Below are 23377 nucleotides of genomic sequence, written 5' to 3'. Positions count from 1 at the left end.
TTTATCATAGAACCATGTTGGAAAAAAATAAACAAGGTAATTCTGCCTCTGATTTTTGAGGGAGTTAAATTTATGTTACAAGGGCAGATTTTAATTGGTAGATTCTCATGCCCAATTAATTTTGACACAGAGGCTACATCTTACATAAAAGAAAGGTGAGAAGTATATGACACTAGTTGTGCTTCAGCCAATCCCTGCCTTCAATATATCCACTCCTCCCAGAGTGTGTTGGCCAGAACTTACCTCAGTGAAGAATTTTGACTTGCTCAACAATCCAACCACACAGTGTGGTAAAGTTCTTTTGGAGACCGCCTTGATAAAGTTCAAGGCAGAGCAAAGGTGGTCTGTTTTGAAGAGTGGTTTGTTTCAATCTCAGGAACTTGTGTTTTTGGTTTATGTGCTAGACATGTTCTAAATGAATATTCAGCAGAGCAACCCGCCCACTGCCTTTTGTAATTTAGAAGTGGAATTCTACTTTGCTTTTTAGTTTTGCTTCAAAAGGCCACTTTTGCTCAAGCCTTATAAAAAACAAAGCACATTTTTCAAAGATCTGTACTGCCTTGGTGGACAGCACACATTTGATTTAGCCTGTCCCTGGTGACATAAAGTAGAAACAAGATTTCAAACAACTGATAGCAGTAATTGAGTTTTGCTAAGGTTTGCTGGTGAGGAAAGATTCTGAAACCTGAACTTGTAAATAAGTGTTTTTCAAACTTGGCAACTTTAAGGTATTTGGATTTCAACTGCAGAATTGCCCAGTCAGTACACTGGCTAAGGAATTTTTAACTCCATTCATCTGCTATGAACTACTTGTGATTTATTAGATCAGTCAGGGTAATTGCCTATTAGGGATTTACACCACTGATTTAATATTTTGCCTACCTGTTTGTCTGCAAACTGTCTTAAATACTTTGAAGTATTTAATAAACTTCTGTGGAATGTAAAGAAATTGGTCAACTTTTTCTTTGGCCTATCCCAATCTTTCCCCTTCTGTTGTCCTCTATATGAAGGACAACTCGGAACTCGGAACTCTATATACATTACACTCAGAAATTGTCCTCCCAGTGTGACCAATGGTTTTGCTGACTGGGAAAATATAGTCTGCCATATCTGGGGAGTACAGAATTCAGACTAACACAGCCTAACACTGGTGCATGTCCAGTGTATCTTGAATCATACTACAGCAGTTAATTGCTATTGTCCAATCCATACTGTTTTGCAAACATGCTTGACTTCTGTCCTCATGAAACAGATGTAGGTACCATAAATATTGGCACATGGTTGGCTCTAAATTAGTATAGGATGATTTCCTTGCCAAATTATCCATTATTGGTGCAGCTATCATTAATTTGGTTCTAGGCTATGCAGGTGCATAGATTTTGTACCAATAGGGACACATCCCCAGTTACATACAATCTGTTTTGACAGCATCAATCTGTTGGGATGTAACTCAGCAGAAGGAAGAGCAACCTTTGCCAAGTGATGATTTGGAATGCAGCTTCGATGTCAGATGTTTTCCCCCACCCACTTCATCTTTCTTATTTAAATTAGTTCAGAAAGTGCCTGCCAAGATTAAGGTCAGTTGTGTGAATGTTTCCTGAACTTTGTTCAAGCTTTGCTTTAGGCCTCTCTTCCTCCTCCTGTTTTAAAGAATTGGCTGCAATTTCAAAGTAACACATCTCAAATGGCTTTTTTTTTAAGAACTCTAAGTAGTTCTCCTCCAGTTTTAAAATTTTCAGCATACAACATTGTTTAAAAGTCAGTGAGAAATTAAGACTCCATCTTAATTAAGTGCCATCGTTCAATTAGTATGCTGGAAAAAATGTCCATCTGGGTTCAGTTCCAAGTGGGGAGAAAGACATGGAAGCTGTTTAATGGTGGACAGGACCACATGGTTTGATGTCTTGGGCAACATGAGCATACGGGTGAGAGAGAGAGAGTTTTATACCCTCCAAGGCCCTGCCTTGGAGCTTCCTGTTCCTGTGTAAGAAATGTATTCTGATTGGTTGTCAAACTCCCATGGGTCCATGCAGGAGTAAGGTTGTTTTGAGTCCCAGGCTTGGTTGAATCTTGCTGGGTGATGTAATGAATGGGCTTTGGGCAATTCCTATTATGGTTTAATGGCTTTGTCCCAGTTTGGACCTTGACTGTGGCTAATCCTATCACCCTGGAGCTGAAAGTTTCTTGCAAATAGAATGGTGCAGTCTTTGGTCTTGTAGATAGGTTGGCACCAGTCTTTCTGGAGCTATTAACAAAGGTGAGGGATGATTTCCATGAGCATGTTTCTCCTTTTCTCATCCAGGAAAGTATAATATCCTTTTTAATATTTCCTAGTATATTTCATTCTTCTAGGAGAGGGGTGTGCTAACTTCCTACAAGCAGATCACAGGGGAATTAGGGGGAGGGAGTTGAAATTTGATGACAACCCATCTCAAAAGCTCAGGAGTTACATCAGAAAGAAATGGCACCACAAGGGAAGGGTTAATTGTGGCATTTGGGAATCAATTGTATTATTCTGAAAGATGGACTTACTGCTCAGTGGCAAAGATCTAGAAGTCAGTTTTGCCAAACTTTCAGCAGCAAAGGAAATTATTTCCAACTTATGAAGAGGCTTAATCTGCCACAAAGATCAGCAGATATGATTGAGTCTGATCTCTGAATCTGATATACTTTGCCCCACTTTGGAAATAAGGAATAGAACGGTTGATCCCTCTGTAAGCAAAACATTTAAAAATCAAATGGTTGATTGTCCGCAGGAAGATAGAGCCAGGGAGAAAGGGTCAATCCACTATCAAGCATCATGCCTGATATACCTAAACAGGCATATATATCTGCAAAGTGGCTAAATCAATCTTACTGATTATAGCAGAAATTTGCTAGGTGTGAAACCTTATAATTATGTTTACCAGCTCCCACTGTGTGCTGCACCACAAAACGAAAACCCGTCTGCATCTATATCTTACCCTGCCCCATATGTCCCTCGTTGCTGTAACCTCACAGCTGTCTTACATTACCTCCCCAGGGCTTCATTCCCATCCCCCAAATGTCACTCTTGATTATGTATTAATTACTCATCACCCAAAGTGTGGAGGCGCTGTACTTAATGCCCAGCTTGAATGTATACATCTTCCAGTTTGTCATTTAACTGCCTCCAGCAATAGCTGCCTTCATAAACCGCCTCATTAAGTTTAATTTAGTCAAATGCCTTTGCCTTGTTTTTTTTTTAAAAAGTAGAAGAGGGTTAATAAAGAGAACAAGTACTTCAACTGGTCAATGCTTATTTTTTTAATCATATCTACAAGTTGGAAGAGTGTATTTTAATATTATAATCTGCCTAGAGTTGCCTAGCAATGAGATAGGTGGCTAAATAAATAAATATTGAATATATACCTTATATTGTCTGTTGTCTACCAAATATAGCTGAGGTAGCAGTTCATTGCCTGCTATCTGGAAATGTAGGACAGTATTCTTGGAATAAGGCATGCTTAATTACTACAAAATAGGACATCACAAACTCAGAGAATATATTCAACTGTAAAAACATGTATTTAGAGTTCCAGTTTATTTCATAGTGCACTTTTATGTTAGAAAAACATTTTTCCCCATGATGCTGTGCTCTGCCTTACTGGAATGGTAATGATTTTAATAGATTTAAAAGTAGTGATTTTACATTTATTCTCTTGCCTGTAATTGGGGATGGGGGGTGGGGAGAGAACAAGGATGAGTTAAAGCAGTAGAGGAAGCAATTGAATGTAAATTAATTTGTGTAAGGGGGATCCTAAGTGAGGATTCAGATTTTCATTTTCACTTTTTTAAAGTTGGGAGCCAGAAAAAGGAATGAAGAGCTAATTAATTTTGATTTTTTAATGGAGAAGAGGAACCATCCTTCCACTGGTGCAGTTTTGCTTGTTAATGTTTTGTTGTTGTTTGTTGTGTGTGTCACTCTGTGCATTTTCTGGGAAATTTTAACTGACCAGAATAAAAGGTTAGGATTTCTGAGGGCTAAATATCTTATTAAAGACAGGCTATCCTGGATACAGGTTTCAAATAAGATCAGCAAAGATTTTTTTAAAAAGAGGAAAACAAAGGAGATATTAGAACCCAAAGGCAAAAATACACAAAGAGAAGGATCTTAGCAAAGAATGTCAGAGAGCTCTTAGAAGCAGTATTAAACGAGCTTTGTAAAGAATTCAAAGATGAAAACAAATACAAAGACAGAAGAAAAGTCTTCCAAAAGATCTCCAAATGCAGAAAGTTCAAACCCTGAACTGGTAGACAAAGGACACCAAAGAACAAATAGTAAACTAACTGTTTCAAAAAGATCAAATAAAGACAGAAGGGCTATACTGAAAATTCTGAACAGCAGAGATGTCAACATCCATGGTATTTTTTTTTACTTATAAGATGTTTCAGGACTTGGAGCTAAAGTTGGATCAGTACTCCAGACATGACCAAGTTAAAAGACTACAAAAATTAATGGAATATCTATCTATAGAAATATGGCAAGGAACAGAAGAAGGATCAGTAAAAGTTCTAAACAAGCTCTTGCCAGCAAATCTGGGGAACAAAACAATGGACAACAGATTGGAAGAGCTCAATCTACATATTGATATCAGAAAGGAGACTTAATGGAATGTACAGACTATTGTATTCTATGCTTACTATCGCCTGCTACCAAAATAAAGCTCAGAATCATCCAACACACTTTAGGAAAGTTGAAGAATAAGAAACATTATTGCTAATGCACACTAGATAATTGAGAAAGCCAAAGAATACCAACCAGAAGTCAAAAAGTACTTCACTGATTATAGAAAGATATTTGATTGTATGGGCTATGTTAAGTTGCAGAATGTCCTTAGAAAGATGGAAATCCCAGAACATTTCCTAGTCCTCATGAGAAACCTATACACAAGACAGGAAACCATATTTCAGACAAAAAAATGGCAAAACAAGTAACGTAGTGAGATAAGGCTCACTTTCCTTATTCATTCAAACAATGTGCTAAATAGTTACTAAGAAAAGTTAGATTAAAAGGAGGTGGACATGATTTAAACTGAAGGAAGAAATATAATTAACCTGCTGATGACATTATTCTGATAACTGGAAATGCAAATATCCTGCCTGCTCTAGTAATGAAAATGTCAGTGTTCCAAGTATCATGCAGAATTAAATCAGAGTCCAAGGCAAAATGATTCTTAAAGTTCCAATTTAACAAGTCAGACATCTTGGCACATCTGTGGAATCCCAATTCTGGAAGTTACCTAGGATTCCCACCCAGTTGAAAGTTCATGATCTTGTCCCCACACCCACAAATCCTTCACATGGTCCAATCTTCTTCTTCCACACTAGCAAAAGATGACCTTGGGCTTCTAGAAAAGAATGACAACAACACATTCCACAATTCTACTCCTTTCTATTCCCCCCTCCCAACTACTACACCAATGAAACAACATAATGAAATAAGAGAGAGTGTGGCAGGCCAAAGCTCCTAAAAGGGATATAACTGCAGGCCTGACAGAAAGTCAGGTAACACAGTGGAAAAAATTGGATTAAAATTAAATATAAAGAAAATCAAATTAATGACAGCAGGTACAACAGCTAGCTTTAGAGTTGACAGTGAAGATTCTAAAGTGGAAGATAGCTGCTATCTTTTAGGATCAACTATCAATATTAAAGAACCAGCAGTCAAAAAATATGCCATAGTAGCTCTTAGCAGAAAAACAATGAAGGCATTGGAACAGTTATTCAATTATTCTGATATGTTTATGGACATCAAAAACAATAGGATTTGGACTTTCCTTTGACATTCTATGGATATAAAAGTTAGAGTTTAGAGGAGAATAAAAAGAATATTGGCACTTTTGACTTTGGTGTTGGAAAATACTGCTGATAGTAAATAATAGATATTAATTTAAAACAAGCTAACAAATGGATAGCAATTACATTTAAACTTACATACCACTCCATAATGCTTTACAGCACTCTCTGGGCAGTTTATAGAATCAACATATTTCTCCCAACAATCTAGGTTCTCATTTTACCAACTTCAGAAGGATAGAAGACTGTGTCAACCTGAAGCCGGTCAGGATCAAACTCCTGGCAGTTGGAAGAGTTAGCCTGCAATACTTCATTCTAACTATTGCACCACCACGGATCATCCACCAATTCAATTCAAAGTTCTTACTGAAGGTCTAAATGATCAGACTTAAATTATCATATTTTGCATACCTTATATGAAGACACAGGTTTCTTGAGAATATAATTTATATAATGCTGGGAAAGATGGAAGGAAATTGAAAAGGATAACCAGCAACAAGGTAAATAGTCTTGATTATAGTGGTGATGGGTGCACCCATGACAGACAAAGGATTTGGCTGGGAAGCAAAAGGCTAAAGAAAGTCTATCCATATGACCTATTTATATGCTGAGGATCAAAACACATAATCAATCAATGAATTAATATGTTTTCTACTCTGCTGTCTGTTAAAAAGTATTTTATTTTAAAAACAGGGACATCATTTTTTGAAAAACCTGATCAGCCACTATATTATATCTCAGTTAATTAGAGAACCAACGAATCATTGTGCGAACTGAATATTAAGGTTGTATATTGATTTTGTGTTTGCTATCTTTTCCTTTTTATATTAACTGATACAAGATAATTCAATGCAACTGCAGTTCTTAAGGAGAATAAATTAAATATAGCTTCAAAATGCATTTTAATTAAGATTTACAACATTGATTTAAAACTTGTTGGTAGACTAGTTAATAAAGAGAGCAAGCCCCAGCTGCCGCTTTCTTTGGCTTCTGCTCTTCTCATGCTTTTAGGCTCCCCATGAGCCTCAAGATATTATAGATCTTATCAATTCTCCACCTTTCTATATTGAAACATTTTGCCAAGATGTACAGATTCCCCTACTGGATCTAATTTTTCAGGAATTATCTATACTTTGCAACTGATCCTTGTGTTTTCTTGACAAAGACAAGTACGTTGGTATTTGATATATTAATTTTCAAATCCATATTTCTCACTGGGCCATACATCTACTGTATGTAAAATTCACTGCAAACCATTTAGGTTTTTAGTCAGGAACACAGAATTATTGGCATACAATGTACAAGTAGTCCTTGACTTACAACCACAATTGAGCCTGAAATTTCCATTACTAAGCAAGACAGCTGCTAAGTGCAGTTTGCCCCATTTTACAACTGTTCTTGCCACAATTATTAAGTGAATCACTTCAGTTGTTAAGTTAGTTAGCAACATGTGACTCTGACTTCCCATTGACTTTGCTTTTCAGAAGGTCACTAAAAGTGATCACATGATCCCAGGACATGGCAACCATTACAAATACATGCCAATTGGCAAGCGTCCAAATTTTGATCATGTGACCATAGGGATGCTGCAATGGTCATGTGAGAAATGGTCATAAGACACTTTTTTCATTGTCAAACGGTCACTAAACAAATGGTTGTAAGTCAAGGTCTATCTGTATATCTGAATTTACATTCTCAAAACACATACCTCTGCTGTCCCCACACACAAATGCATTCCTTATGCATTTGTCCATAAATACCTTAACATCCAAGAGAAGATCACACATCCGTGCCTCACGGTTCTACCACAAAACCGCAGTAGACTAAAGCGCGTGTGACTAAAGCGCAGTGACAAAACCGCACCGTCAAAACTGCGCGACAACAGCGCGCCGACAACAGCGCACCGACAGAAGCGCGCTATAACATAACCCTAAAAATAACCCTAAACCTAACGCTAAACCTAACGCTAAACCTACCCTAAACCTAACCCTAAACCTAACCCTAAACCTAACCCTAAACCTTACCTTAAGTTAAATCGTGCTTCTGTCGGCGCGCTGTTGTCGGCGCGCTGTTGTCGGCACGCTTTTGACATCGCGGTTTTAGCACCGCGGTGTTATCGGCGCGCTTTTGACGTTCGCGGTTATGTCGTGCCACGGTGCCTCGCTGCCTGCCCAACAGTGAGACATTTGCTAAACATTGCATTCCCACCCCCACCTACTTGAATTCCATTCTCAGTTATCACTTTTAACCACCAATCTGCACCAGTGGTGGGATTCTTTTTTTTTTTACTACCAGTTCTGTGGGCATGGCTTTGTGGGCGTATCTTGGTGGGCGTGACAGGGGAAGGATACTCTAAAATCTCCATTTTCTCCCCACTCCAGGGGAAGGTTACTGCAAAATCCACATCCCAACTGGGACTTGGGAGACTGAGAATAAATGAGGGTGGGGCCAGTCAGAGGTGATATTTACCGGTTCTCCAAACTACTCAAAATTTCCGTTACCGGTTCTCCAGAATTGGTCAGAACCTGCTGAATACCACCTCTGATCTGCACATTTCATACAAATGTGAAATGGAGAATGGGAATATCCAGTTTTGGAAACTCAGAGAGTCTAAGTGTTAAGAAATGTAAAAACAATGTAAATAAAGAAAAAAATGAGATAGACATTGGGAAATATATAACAGTTAAAAGTGTAGATGTTGTGTGGAATTATGCTCCTAAAAACGTATTTTGATATTTTATTGTGAGCTTCAGCTTACCAAGTCTGGGGTCTGACAAATAAAATAATTCTATGCAAATGGAAGGAAATTTATTCTGCTATTAATGAATGGATTCAAAATACATAGTCCATCAATGTTTGTAATCCCTTTATATTCTAAAATAAGATGAAGCAATATGTTTCTCCATTTAATGACAAATTTAAAGATTGAAATAATCTTTCACTGAAGCGAGTTTTTTTTTCTCCTAGTTTCTTTTATATTTTCCTTTGTGTTCACTTTACTTTAATCACTGTAACGTATGTAGGTTTTTTTTGTTGTTGCTGTGCAATGACTGACAAATTATCTTTTGGTTTTTTAATCTTATTTATACTTCCCTTATTTAAAATTCAGTTCCATAGTTTCCAAAACGTTTCATAATTTCAACCTTATTCCCTTGATATAAATCCATAAGCAGTCAATGCATTTCTTTCTCGTACTCAGACAGCGTTCAATTACCTGCTGAATAGCAAATTTCGGATTCACATATTCTTTGCTCAGCATTAAGATTCACCTTCCCAGATGTTCATTGCTGCCTCTGAGACCTTTTCAGTTAGAATTATACCAAACACCTCCCCAGCTCCATTCGTTTGACCTTTCCCTTTGTGTAAGGGCGTTGCGCAGGCATGGATACAATTTTCACACATGTTAAAAGGTCACATAAGCGAAACATATTCATTTGTCAACTTTCTATAGTTGATATGTCATGTATTATCTTTCAACAATGTAGCCAGATGCACTGGATAACTTTGTTTTTGACCAGTTTTTAATCAATTGGACGTTTACACACACATATATATAGCTTTTTTTCATGTTTACTTCTTTGACATAACCATTTTCACTCTCCTAAGGATCTTTAAGCATTCTTTTGTTTCAGTTTTATCCCAAAGCATTTAATTCTTAATTGCATTCACTTTGCTGGAAGCTCTTTTTCTAATTATTTTTCACCTACTTCCAAAACATTCCCCTCCCCCAATCAAATCATTTTGTATTTAGTCAGTGTCTTTGATCTGAACCACTCCTTATTCTCTTTTTTTGACTAGTGTGAGACAAGGGTGCCATACCAAAGATGAAGCAGGCACTTAAGCAGGATGGACAAAAGCCCTGAATATTATCTGAATCTTATCTAGAGCAGCAGCCTCCAACCTTTTGAGGGCCAGGGACCGGTTCCGTGGAGAGAGGTTGTTCTGCGGACCAGTTCCGCGGGGGTGTGGTTTCATGTGTTGCCTGTAAACTGCGGAGGGGGTTCGCTTGTTTGCGCGACATGGTTTCTAGCATGCTGCAACCCGTTACCAGTCCACGTACCAGGGGTTGGGGACCCCTGATCTAGAATATATATATGACAATGCTTGACAACCAACAGAACAAGGACTTGTGGGAGAATGAAAGGAATCCCCTAAGCCCATCCAATCTTTAAGTTGTGCTTGTATCCAGACTTGGCAGCTTGTGTGCCTTTGGCTAGTGCTTGCCATGGGTGTGTGTGTGTGAAAGAGAGAGAGGTATGTGTGTGAGGGAGAGGGAGAGGGAGAGAATGTACATTGCAACAAGTAAACTTTTGTGATTACTTTAGAATTAGATTCACTGGGTCTCCCTCTACTCCAAAGAACCAGTTGTGTCTCAGTATTCAGTTGAAAATTATTTGAATGTGGCTGTTGACCAGGGCTGTGAATGTGGGAATGACCATAAGCTGTAACCTGAGAGCAGGTGTGTAACACTATATGTTTTGCAACTATTTTTCTCTCTCTATGCATATTATACAGTAGCTTTTTCTCATCCTCATTTTTGTAGCTATTAGTGTCTTGCGTGCATAGTTTCTTATCTGCTCCTTCCTTTACTACATCATTCCACAAGCATTTGTCTTCATATTTCCCATTAACATTAAGTTCACATCCTTCCATTGCATTTTGCAACATAATTATTTCCACTGTATTCTAAGCAGCTTCTTCATCTTTTTCTCTTATGTTCACTTTCCATTCATTCACCTGTGAAATTACTCTATTGCATAATACATTTACAGGACTCACACTGGTTTTTTCTTAACATTGTTCTACTTTTCTTTTTTCTTTTCTTTTTTCTTTTTTTCTTGGAATTATTTATATTGTTAAATTCCTATTCGCATCTCTACCATATGTAGCTTAAACTGTATATTTGAAACAAAATGAAACTTTCTAGGCAGAAATTCACTAGTCACTATTTTTATTCTTGGTCTCTGAATGATTAAATCATTTTTTCTATATGTTATCTTCCTATTTCTATCCATCCATTTCAACAAATGAATAACTCCCCAACCCCAAACTAGAATATTTGCAATTTTTCCAAAAATTTACTGGACTGTAACATACAACCAACACCAATCTCTAAATTTCTATTTTTCACACACATCCATCCACAGATAGATGATACCAATTTATACTTATTGGCATAGATTTTGTTTGGAATTACATTTTCACTTTCACTCTCCTACATGCATTCATCAACTCAATTCTATGTGACATGATCACTTTTATTGAGACCTATTGTATTTTTTATATTTCTTTTAGCTTTACAGACACATCCTTTTCTTTTTGTTGTCTCATTGGTTATTTCATGCTGTCATTTATTTTTCTTATGTTCCAAGTTCAAGACCTTGAATTTAGAGATAGCGATCTCCACTTACCATCATGGTTCACCTAATGCTTTTTAGTAAAACAGAAAATATATGGACTACCTTATTAACTTTAGTCATACCTGTACCTATTCTACATGTGGCATTCCTTCCTAACAGCACCATGTCAGTTCTGGCCAATATTTGCTAGTATAACACAAGAGCAACCAAAGCTTAATTTTACCTTAAGTATGTTCATGCTATTTTGTGCCATGTCACTAGTATTAAAGCCAGTCTAATCTAGAGGCTGCCATAAAAGACTATACATATTATAGCAACTAGAAGATCCAGTAAGTGTATTGACATATTCAAGACACAGGTACAATAACAATACTGCATATATACCTTCTTTTATTATGTTTTAACAGTGTAGAAATAGCATTTAGATTCTATGAATATAAGGAGACAGATTTTTCTCTCTCTCCTGTGCCTTTCATATTTGCATGATCAGCAGAAACATGGCTAACTTTAGACATATCCATATTGCAAGTTTAACTTAAGAAAAGCTGTTCCTGATCATTTCTTTTTCCAGTCATCCTAGTGCTACAACTACACTCCCAGATTCTATTGGTGGTCTGAATCCTACCAGTTATGACATTCCCACCTGAATTTTCATTGATGGAAATAGCTTCCAGTGGAAATAATCACTTTTAACAATAGAATAGACAGAGGCTTTAGAAAAGAGGAGAATGGGCGACTGAGAAAGGCTTCTTATATGGAGAACAGAAGTATAAAAAGGAGAAATTTACAGGTGCAACTTTTCCTGAAATACAGGTGAAATTCAAAAAACTACAATATCGTGCAAAAGTTCATTTATTTTAGTAATGCAACTTAAAAGGTGAAACTAATATATGAGATAGACTCATTACATGCAAAGCAAGATAGTTCAAGCCATGATTTGTCATAATTGTGATGATTATGGCTTACAGCTCATGAAAAACCCCAATCTCAGAAAATTAGAATATTACATGCAATCAATAAAACAAGGGTTGTACATAGAACAATATTGGACCTCTGAAAAGTATAAGAATGCATATGTACTCAGTACTTGGTTTGGGCCCCTTTTGCAGCAATTCCTGCCTCAATGCGGTGTGGTATGGAAGCTATCAGCCTGTGGCACTGCTGAGGTGTTATGGAAGACCAGGATGCTTCAATAGCGGCCTTCAGCTCTTCTGCATTGTTCGGTCTCATGTCTCTCATCTTTCTCTTGGCAATGCCCCACAGATTCTCTATGGGGTTCAGGTCAGGCAAGTTTGCTGGCCAATCAAGCACAGTAATCCCATGGTCATTGAACCAGGTTTTGGGGCTTTTCGTAGCGTGGGCAGGTGCCACATCCTGCTGGAAAATGAAGTCAACATCCCCATAAAGGTCGTCTGTGGAAGGAAACATGAAGTGTTCCAAAATTTCCTGGTAGATGGCTGCATTGACCCTGGACTTAATGAAGCACAGTGGACCAACACCAGCAGATGACATGGCTCCCCAAATCAACACAGACTATGGAAACTTCACACTGGACTTCAAGCATCTTGCAGTGTGTGCCTCTCCATTCTTCCTCCATACTCTGGGACCTTGGTTTCCAAATGAGATGCAAAAGTTGCTCTCATCAGAAAAGAGGACTTTGGACCACTGAGCAACAGACCAGGTCTTTTTTCTTTAGTCCAGGTAAGACACTTCTGACGTTGTTTGTTGTTCAGGAGTGGCTTGACAAGAGGAATATGACATTTGAAGCCCATGTGCAGAATCCGTATGTGTGTGGTGGCTCTTGATGCACTGACTCCAGCCTCAGTTCACTCCTTGTGAAAGTCCCCAACACTTATGAATGGCCTTTTCCTGACAATCCTCTCCAGGCTGTGGTCATTCCTGCTGCTTGTGCACCTTTTTCTTCCACACTTTTCCCTTCTACATAACTTTCTATTAATGTGCTTTGATACAGCACTTTGGGAACATCCAACTTCTTTTGCAATTACCTTTTGAGGCTTTCCCTCCTTATGGAGGGTATCAATGATGGTTTTCTGCACAACTGTCAGGTCAGCAGTCTTTCCCATGATTGTGATTCCTAATGAACCAGACTGAGAGACCATTTAAAGGCTCAGGAACCGTTTGCAGATGTTATGACTTAATTATCTGATTAGAGTGGGACACTTTGAGCCTAGAATATTGCACCTTTTCACAATATTCTAATTTTTTGAGATTGTGAATTTGGGGTTTTCATGAGCTGTAAGCCATAATCATCACAATTATGACAAATCACGGCTTAAACTATCTTGCTTTGCATGTAATGAGTCTATGTCATATATTAGTTTCACCTTTTAAATTGCATTACTGAAATAAATGAACTTTTGCACGATATTCTAATTTGTTGAGTTTCACCTGTACACTGTATTATAAATGAAGCTCGGCTCCAGATTGACCTTGGCAACTACATGAAAGAAGTTTGCTAATTGCTTTCTTCTCAGATTTTTTTTTAACTTTCGAGATTTCCAAGTAAGTATGTATCCAGTCTGATTCTGCTTAGTTTTCAAAATAAGATCAAGTTAGCTAAGTATTGCTACCTCTACAGATAAGACTCCTGCTGAAGCTGCAGAAAGACCTATTATAGTTTCAGTTTGGTCTTTAATTTTGCCTGCTTAAGAGGGATATATGGGAATTTCCTGGAATGCAGTCATCATCCTTTTCCTTCCCTCACCAATGGATTCTTTGATTGACAGGCTAAGCAGGAGCAAGCTATATCTAGCATTGGGAGCATCTGGATACTTTTTGTGCAAGCATCTGACCCAGAACCTTTTTCTGCTGATGCATGGGCTACTATTCCCATAATCCTCATCCAGCATGGATATGTTAGCTAGAAATGGTGGAAATGCTGGTCTTCCATATGAGGAGTGTGGCGCTTGAAAGAAGGCCAAAGTACAGTTACCTATCAGGGTAAAGAGTGAAATGACCATTCTGATATACAGCAAGTTATGTCTGAAGAGAATAACATGATCAGACAATTGTAACAGCATGCAGGAGGCTCTTAATTGACACAGGGGGAATTGCCAGTCGCAAGCTCTGTTTTGTGCATTTCCAATTGTCTGAACACATTATCCACTTTACCTTTTAAAAATGTCCCCTCACTTTCTGGGATTGTCTTCCCTTTCCAACAGGAAATTATAGGTAAAGACATACAAGACCTTTAGTGTTTAATCCATATCTCTTAATCAGCTATTTTAAATGGTTCAGTGTTTTGTCCATAAATCATTTTATGGAGTTGGTGTTCCAAGCATGCATTTCACAGCAAATTTACCACTACGGCTTCCCACAGGAAATGTATCAATCTACTATTTACTTTTTAGAAGTATGATATATTCCTGGGTTACCTTATGAAAGATTCCAGTTCTGCTTTCCCTAATGCTGTATAATTTTATAACAAAATTTTTATCCCTCTATATTATGAACAACTCAATGAGGTTTACACAGAAAAAAACCTCATCCAATAGAATAGCAGTAGACTTAGCAGTCTTAGCAGTAGAATAGAATAGAACAGAATTCTTTATTGGCCAAGTGTGATTGGACACACAAGGAATTTGTCTTTTGTGCATATGCTCTCAGTGTACATAAAAGAAAAAAATACATTAAGAATCATAAGATAAAACATTACATAAATACATAAAAACATAACATAAATACATTAAGAATCATAAGATAAAACACTTAGTGATAGTATAGGTTACTAATAAGCAACCAAATAATATTGGAAACAAATAAAACAATATAAATTGTAGAGACACAAACAACACGGTTATAGTCATAAGAGTGGGGGGGGATAGGTAATAGGAAGGAAGAGAATAATAATAATAATACAGTCTTAGTAAATAATTTGACAGTGTTGTGGAAATGAGTTATTTAGCAAAGTGATGGCATTTGGGGGAAAACTGTCCTCGCGTCTAGTTGTTCTATCCTCTAGCGTCGTTTTGAGGGTAGAAGTTGGAAAAAAAACATGTCCAAGATGGAGGGGTCTCACATGAGATATTTTCGCAGCCCTTTTTTTGACTCGTATAACATACAGGTCCTCAATGGAAGGCAGGTTGGTAGCAATTGTTTTTTTCTGCAGTTCTAATTATCCGTTGGAGTCTGTGTCTGTCTTGTTTGGTTACAGAGCCAAACCAGACAGTTATAGAGATGCAGATTACAGACTCAATAATTCCTCTGTAGAACTATATCAGCAGCTCCTCGGGCAGTCTGAGCTTTCTGAGTTGGTGCAGAAAGAATATTCTTTGTTGTGCTTTTTTGATGACATTTTTGATGTTAGGTGCCTATTTTAAGTCTTGAGATATGATAGAACCTAGTCTGGAATTTCAATTGGTTTTGAATGGAGATATGTCCTACATTCGGGGAACAATAAGCCCAAATAAAACAAAAATAACCACTACAGCAAAAGGTAATGCATCTTCAAGCAGCAAGCTAGAACTGAGCAATGGTTACCTAAAACAAACTTATGAGGATTATCAGTCCTATTAAAAATCCCTACTAAGAATATTTTATTCATACACTAAAAAGGACAGGAAAGGAATGGTAGAAGAATTCAGAAAAGCGGGGGAAGCTGAACTACATGTTTAGGGTCTATGACAATTCGCCACAGGCAACTCACCATAGCCATCTCACCACAGCCAACTCACTGCAAGACAAAGAGTTGCACTAATATCAAATAAAAGATGGAATAGAATCATTAAATCATTAAAGAAAGGGTGTAAAAGGAGGGATAGAATGAAATGTGAATGACAAAAATTAAAATATCTTTTATTTATTTTAAATAATTAAATCGAATTGTTAAATTGTCCGGCGGCAAATTGGCCATGGCAAGTGGTTTTGTGGCAAATTGGCCATAGCAAGTTGACTGCAGCAAGTTATCCTATTCAGACATGACTGGGTGACCTCAGCAGAATTAACATTTCTTGAGGACAGGAAGATATTATGCCATCTTCTAGCATTACTTTACTGTACTGTACAATAGTTTGCACATTCTTTAGAACTCCTCTTTTTATCTTGGAATGTAGTTTGACCTGTTCCAATTGGCTGGCCACTATGTCATTCTCCATAATTGGTTTAGTTTTTTAACTTGGTAATAACTGAAGTGCTGATATAATTTCAGCTTCTAATACTAGAGGTCCTTGTAGATAGGGAATATCTTCTAAGGCAGGTGTCCCCTGGGCCACAGCTACTACCGGACCATGGCCTGTTCACAACCGGCTGCAGAAGCAGGCATACTCACAGCGGGCAGGTGAGCATGTGAATGCAGTACCATTTGTGCTTGCCCACCTCTTATGCACAACCATCTCCTCTCCTCCCCTCAGCCAGTCTACAAAGCCAGAAAGCTTGGAGACCACTGTTCTGAGATATCTTGGATATTGACACCTCTATACAGTATTTCAGTATATGTTTTCCATTTTCCTTTGATCTCTTTGAATTGATTGCTATTTGTCCATTGGTGTCCTTTAGTATTCCAATTTGAGGTTGAAACTTTCTTCTGAATTCAGAGTTCTTTTCAAAAATGTCCCTTGTTTTTCTGTGTTTGTTTTTCTCTTTGTTGTCCTTTTAAATGTTGCAGTACTGTTCCTTGTCTCTTCTAATAGCACACTGAACCTGTTTATTAAGTTCCTTTCTGACAAGTATGTCTTTTTTGGCTTCCACAATTTGTTCTGGCATCATTATTCTCTTTTTTCAGTTTTGGCAGGTTCCACACACACACACACACTCATCCTTAACAACTTTAAGTTCATTCCATGATTCCTCTGGTTCTCTATGAATAAAGTTAAGAACTTGTTGGTGTTGTTCTTGAAAATGGTATATTTTAAGATCACATTGTGGAAACTCACTGGCTTTCTTGAAGTCACTTCTGTGTGGAATCGTGAATTGAGAGGTAAACCTCCTGTGAACCATAGGAGACATTATGACTGAAAGGCAGCTCAGCTATTTATTTATTTATTTATTTATTTATTTATTTATTTATTTATTTATTTATTTATTTATTTATTTATTTATTTATTTATTTATTTATTTATTTATTTATATTTATATCCCACATTTATAAATAAACCAAAAGCAGTAAAAACACACAATACACCTTCCTCCTACTATTTTCCCCACAACAACTCTGTGAGTTGAGTTGGACTAAGAGAGAGTGACTGGCCAAAGTTACCCAAGCGGCTTTCATGCCTAAGGTGGGAATAGAACTCACAGTCTTTTGGCTTCACTTCAGATGAAGGAGAGATCTTGAGATCACCCATATGTATTCTGGGCAGCTGTTTTTGGTGAGTAGATAGCAGAAATTGACATTTTTGTGGTTGCTTGCAATTAGGTATGAGTAACAAGATTCCATCACGCTATGAGCCATTCGACCAACCTTAACCATTTAATCACTTTGGAATTTATTTATTTTCCTTATTGTTTGTAAAACATTGCAAAACCTTCAGAACTGCAAGTTTGGCATTTGCTGGACAAGTTTCTTTTCAATTCATTCATACACACACACACATGCACGAGCGCGCGCGCGCACACGCACACACACACACACACACACACACACACACAGAGAGAGAGAGAGAGAGAGAGAGAGAGAGAGAGAGAGAGAGAGAACATACAGTTTTAAGAGATGTTTTGCAATATAAAGCAAAGGGATGATGTAGCATAGATTTTAGAAAGTTTTTAAAAAAAATAGATTAAGGGTTAAGAATAATTTGAATTAAAGAAATACTTTGAAATTAATTAAAAGGATCTTTCCTCATGGGAAAAAATTCTTTGCTTGCATTACAAACTGATAATAGAACTTTGAAGTGTGGACATTAGAGAGTATCATATGTCTATTGTAAAGGAAACATTTGATAGTTGGATACAAGAGATTCTCAAACTGTTTAACTCTATAATGGAATCATAAGCTTTTATTGAAGAGGAATAAGCCCAATGGATAAAGACAAAATGGACTTTACAGTGGATTTAAAACTTAGAACTTGCAAGAAAGAGAGAAATACAAATAAAGAGGGGGGGGGGAGAAAGAGGGAAATACAAAATAATAATAATAATAATAATAATAATAATAATAATAATAATAATGGCTTAAAAACAACAAAATCATAGATCGGCTAATCAGAAGATATAGATTGGATACAAGAAACATCAATGAAGCTGTAGAGATTGTAAAACAGCAGATAACAGCAACAGCTAGAAAAATTGAAAGATATGAGACACGAATCATCCAATATAAACAAAATCAGCAATTTCGATCAGACCAACGGCGTTTTTATCAAAGTCTTAATGTGAATGGTGACACCAAAAGTGAAAAACCAGAAAAACAGGCCACAGTTGAATTCTGGAAAGAATTGTGGGAAAATGCAAAGGACTACAACAAGGAAGCAAAGTGGATACATGACTTTGAGAAAAGCATTGGCAACAAACAAATGCAAGTATTAGAAATAACAACTGAGATGGTCAAAAATCGAGTAAAAAAGGTAAAGAATTGGACATCACCTGGAAAGGACCAATTACATGGTTTCTGGCTCAAATATCTGACCAGTTTACATGCAATATTGGCCAAGCAACTGAATGAAATTTTACAAAAGGGCCAAATTGATGAATGGTTGACAACTGGAAAAACATACTTGATTCAGAAAGATGCAACTAAAGGAACAACACCTGAAAACTACAGACCAATAACATGCTTGCCAACAACCTTCAAATTACTCACAGGCATTATTGCAGATAACATGATGGATTATTTGGAAACAAACAACATCTTGCCAGTAGAGCAAAAAGGCAACAAAAGAAGGAGCAGGGGCACAAAAGATCAGCTTCTAATTGATAAAATGATATTAGAAAATTGTAAGAACAGAAAAACGAACTTGAATATGGTCTGGATTGATTACAAAAAGGCATTTGACTCACTGCCACATAGTTGGATCATAAAATGCTTAGAAACAACTGGCATTAGCAAAAATATTACATCCTTTACTGAAAAGGCGATGAAACAATGGAGAACTGAGTTGGCAGTAGGGAATGAGATTTACGGAATGGTTAATATCAAGCGAGGAATTTTCCAGGGTGATTCACTTTCACCTCTTCTCTTCATCATCGCAATGATCCCACTATCAGTAATTTTAAAAAAAATGAAATTAGGCTACCAAACAGCCAAAGAAGCTGAAAAAATTTCGCATTTACTATATATGGATGATTTGAAACTCTATGGAAAGTCAGAAATAGAAATCCAATCATTGACAAACACAGTCCGAGTATTCAGCACCGATATTTCAATGCAGTTTGGCATGGAAAAATGTGCCACTGTATCCATAAAAAGGGGCAAAATCACTGCATCTGAGGGAATTGAAATGCCCAATGGCCAATTAATTAAATGCAAAGAAAATGAAGCCTACAAATACTTAGGCATTCTGCAGTTGGATAACATCAAACATGGAGAAGTAAAAACTACTGTCAGGCGAGAGTACACCAACAGAGTTAGGAAAATTTTGAAATCTAAATTGAATGGCGGAAATACAATCAAGGCCATAAATACCTGGGCAATACCAGTTATAAGATACACAGCTGGTATAGTTAACTGGACACAAGCTGATTTGGACCTTTTGGACCGAAAAACCAGGAAACTAATGACAATGCACTACAGTTTACATCCACGTGGTGATACTGATAGACTGTACCTGCCCCGAAAATCAGGTGGCAGAGGATTATTACAAGTGAAGCAAACAGTTGAAGAAGAAAAACATGCACTGGCTGATTATTTAAAAGACACTCAAGAACATCTATTAATCGAAGTAAAGAACAAAAATCTACTGAAGGCCCAACAGACGAAACAAGAATACAGAAAAGATGTGATAAAATCAAGAATGGAGAGTTGGCAGAACAAAGCACTGCATGGTCAATTTCTGGAAAAAATAAAAGATAAAGTGGACAGTGAACAAACTTGGTTATGGTTAAAAACAGGTACATTAAAGAAAGAAACAGAGTCACTAATCCTGGCTGCGCAAGAACAAGCTATCCGCACAAATGCCATTAAGGCCAAAATCGAAAAATCCTCTGATGATGCCAAATGCAGACTTTGCAAAGAAGCTGATGAAACTGTTGATCACATACTCAGCTGCTGTAAAAAAATTGCGCAGACTGATTATAAATTGCGGCACAATTCAGTAGCACAAATGATCCACTGGAATCTGTGCAAAAATTATAATATTAAAACAGCAACAAACTGGTGGGAACATCAGCCTGAAAAAGTCACCGAAAATCAGATGGTCAAGATCTTGTGGGATTTCCGTATACAAACAGACAAAATACTGGCGCATAATACACCAGACATCACACTGGTTGAGAAAAATAAGGTCACAATCATAGACATCGCAATACCAGGGGATAGCAGGGTCGCCGAGAAGGAACATGAAAAAATCGCAAAATACCAGGACTTAAAAATTGAAATTCAACGACTATGGCACAAACCAGCAGTGGTAATTCCAGTGGTAATTGGCACATTGGGTGCTATTCCAAAAGCACTGGAATTACATTTAAAACAGTTAAAAATTGACAAAATCACCATCAGTCAAATACAAAAAGCCGCACTGCTTGGATCTGCACGCATATTACGAAAATACGTTATGACGTCCTAGGCCCCTGGGTGGGGCCCGACTAGTAACCAATGCCAAATCCGGCTAAACAACTGGCCGCTGTGATACAATTGTATAATAATAATAATAATAAACATATACAAATAATTAATCAAAAGAATAATATGGACATGATAGATAGATGATAGATAGATAGATAGATAGATAGATAGATAGATAGATAGATAGATAGATAGATAGGTAGGTAGGTAGGTAGGTAGGTAGGTAGGTAGGTAGGTAGGTAGACAGACAGACAGACAGACAGACAGACAGACAGACAGACAGACAGACAGACAGACAGACAGACAGACAGACAGACAGACAGATATTGGACGATAAGGAATTTACTGGAGCTATCTCACTGGAACTACAAAGGACTTAGATAAGGACAACTAGAATTTCGAGAGAGAAAAACAAGACTATGAGAAAACAGATGTTGTAACTTTATTTGTAGGAATTAAAGTGTACTGGCAAAAACAAGAAAAACTACATAATTGTTTTTTTTAAAATTATGATTTAAATAATGGTTTGCTATTGCAGATAGTCCTTGATTTATAACCAAAGTTACAATGGCCTCAGAAGGGTTATTTTACGGTCCATAAAGCACTTTCATCCATCATAAAATGTCATTCTGACATCCCGCCTGCAGTCACATGATTCCATTTCAGCAACCATCTTACATTTACAGATTAACAGAGTATTTATGAATAGTTGCAGCACACTATGGTCATGTGACTATGATTTGCTATGTTTCTGGCAAAAAAATGCACATTCAGGATTAATAGATTGGCCTAATGACTGTGTGGTTTTCTTAATGAAGAATGGATTTTAACAACCAACTGATTTGCTTAATGAACTCTCTAAAAATGGTAAAAAGAATCACATTCAGTCACATGGTTATCTCAACTCACGATCGAAATTCTGGTTCCAACTGTAGTTGTAAGTCCAGGACTACTTCAAATGTTTTTGTTTTTTTAAAAAATGGGAATGGATGATGATGGTTATTTGTGATAATGCTTAATTAGGTATAGTGGATTAATTTGGAAGATTATTTTTCATAATGTTTAATTGTTGATTGGGATAGGATTTTGTTATTTGAAGACAGAGGTTGGGGCAATTTGCTTAAATGGAAATGGAGATATCAATATTGTTATTTCTGTTAACCCTTATTGTGTTAGCTCATTAATAAGGAGAATTGAGGATTTAGAGATGACTTTACAAAAAACAGGATGAGGCTTGGAAAGTGTAGCAGTATTTAGTTCCATTTTAACAGGCAGCAATGTTAATGTTGACTATATTTACTGGAAAGGAAGAGGAAGTTTTGTCTTCTAATTTTTTCCCTCTTTTTTCACATACATGGTCCTATGCAATATAAATTGATGCCTTTGCCATTGTCACTAAAGTAATCAACTACCTCCGACCACTTCCTACATCACTTGTTGTTCTATGTTGATGCCTGCTTGCTTCAGATGAGCTGCTGGGATGATTTTAATGCTTTGTGTGACCCTGCTGGGAATATTTACTCTTGATGTTCACTCCAGGTATTCTTCACTCATCCCTCCCAGGAACACCCCTTCTCCATCCATGATGCACAGGGGACTTTGGGGATGGGAAGTAAAGCAAGGTATGGTTTCAAAAATTCTTCTCAAAAATAGCAATAGCACTTAGCACTTAGACTTATATACCACTTCAGAGTGCTTTACAACCCGCTCTACGTGGTTTACTCCCAACCTATTGCCCACAACAATTTGGGTCCTCATTTTACCCACCTCGGAAGGATGGAAGGCTGAGTCAATCTTGAGCCTGGTGAGATTTGAACTGCCAAACTGCTGGCAGCCGGCAATCAGAAGAAATAGCCTGCAGTAGTGCACTCTAACCACTGCGCCACCATGGCTCATAAAAATAGTATAGTATACATAATAGTATACCTAAAATAGTATTTAAAGCTTTTAATCTTCAAAAGTGAGCTAAATTAGCATGGATATCAAAGTTTTGATCTCTTATAAGAAAGGGAGTGAATAGGGCAGTGCCTAAGTAATCGTTGCATTATCACCCTGACTCATTTATGGGGCTTTATAAAAGTACAAATGTTGTGGGAATCTTTTTCTGTCTTGATTCTTTTTGTCCATACATGCAAAATTCTTTGCAGAAGATGTGGAATAACTGTGTTGGGTTTTTGACTGATCACATTAGGGACAATTCACTTGGGGCTGGTCCTACCTAAAACTACGTATGTGGTCATGCGGTTCTGCCTTGATAGACATACAGGAAAATGGCAGTTTGGCTCGCTCTCTCGCTCTCTCTCTCTCTCTCTCTCTCTCTCTCTCTCTCTCTCTCTCTCTCTCTCTCTCCTCTCTCTCTCTCTCTCTCTCTCTCTCTCTCTCTCTCTCTCTCTCTCTCTCTCTCACTCTCTCTCTCACTCTCTCTCTGTATTCAGCAGATGCAAAAGGGGTGGTGCTGCAAAAGGGGCAGGTCTCAGCAAAGGCTCCTATGAAAAGGAAACCATCTTAGCCAGCATAACATGAA

The sequence above is a fragment of the Thamnophis sirtalis genome, unplaced genomic scaffold (assembly GCF_051295495.1).
Source record: "Thamnophis sirtalis isolate CommonGarterSnake01/CBP01778 unplaced genomic scaffold, rThaSir2_p1.2 scaffold_1, whole genome shotgun sequence".
Lineage (NCBI taxonomy): Eukaryota > Metazoa > Chordata > Lepidosauria > Squamata > Natricidae > Thamnophis > Thamnophis sirtalis.
This window is presented reverse-complemented; position numbering follows the sequence as displayed.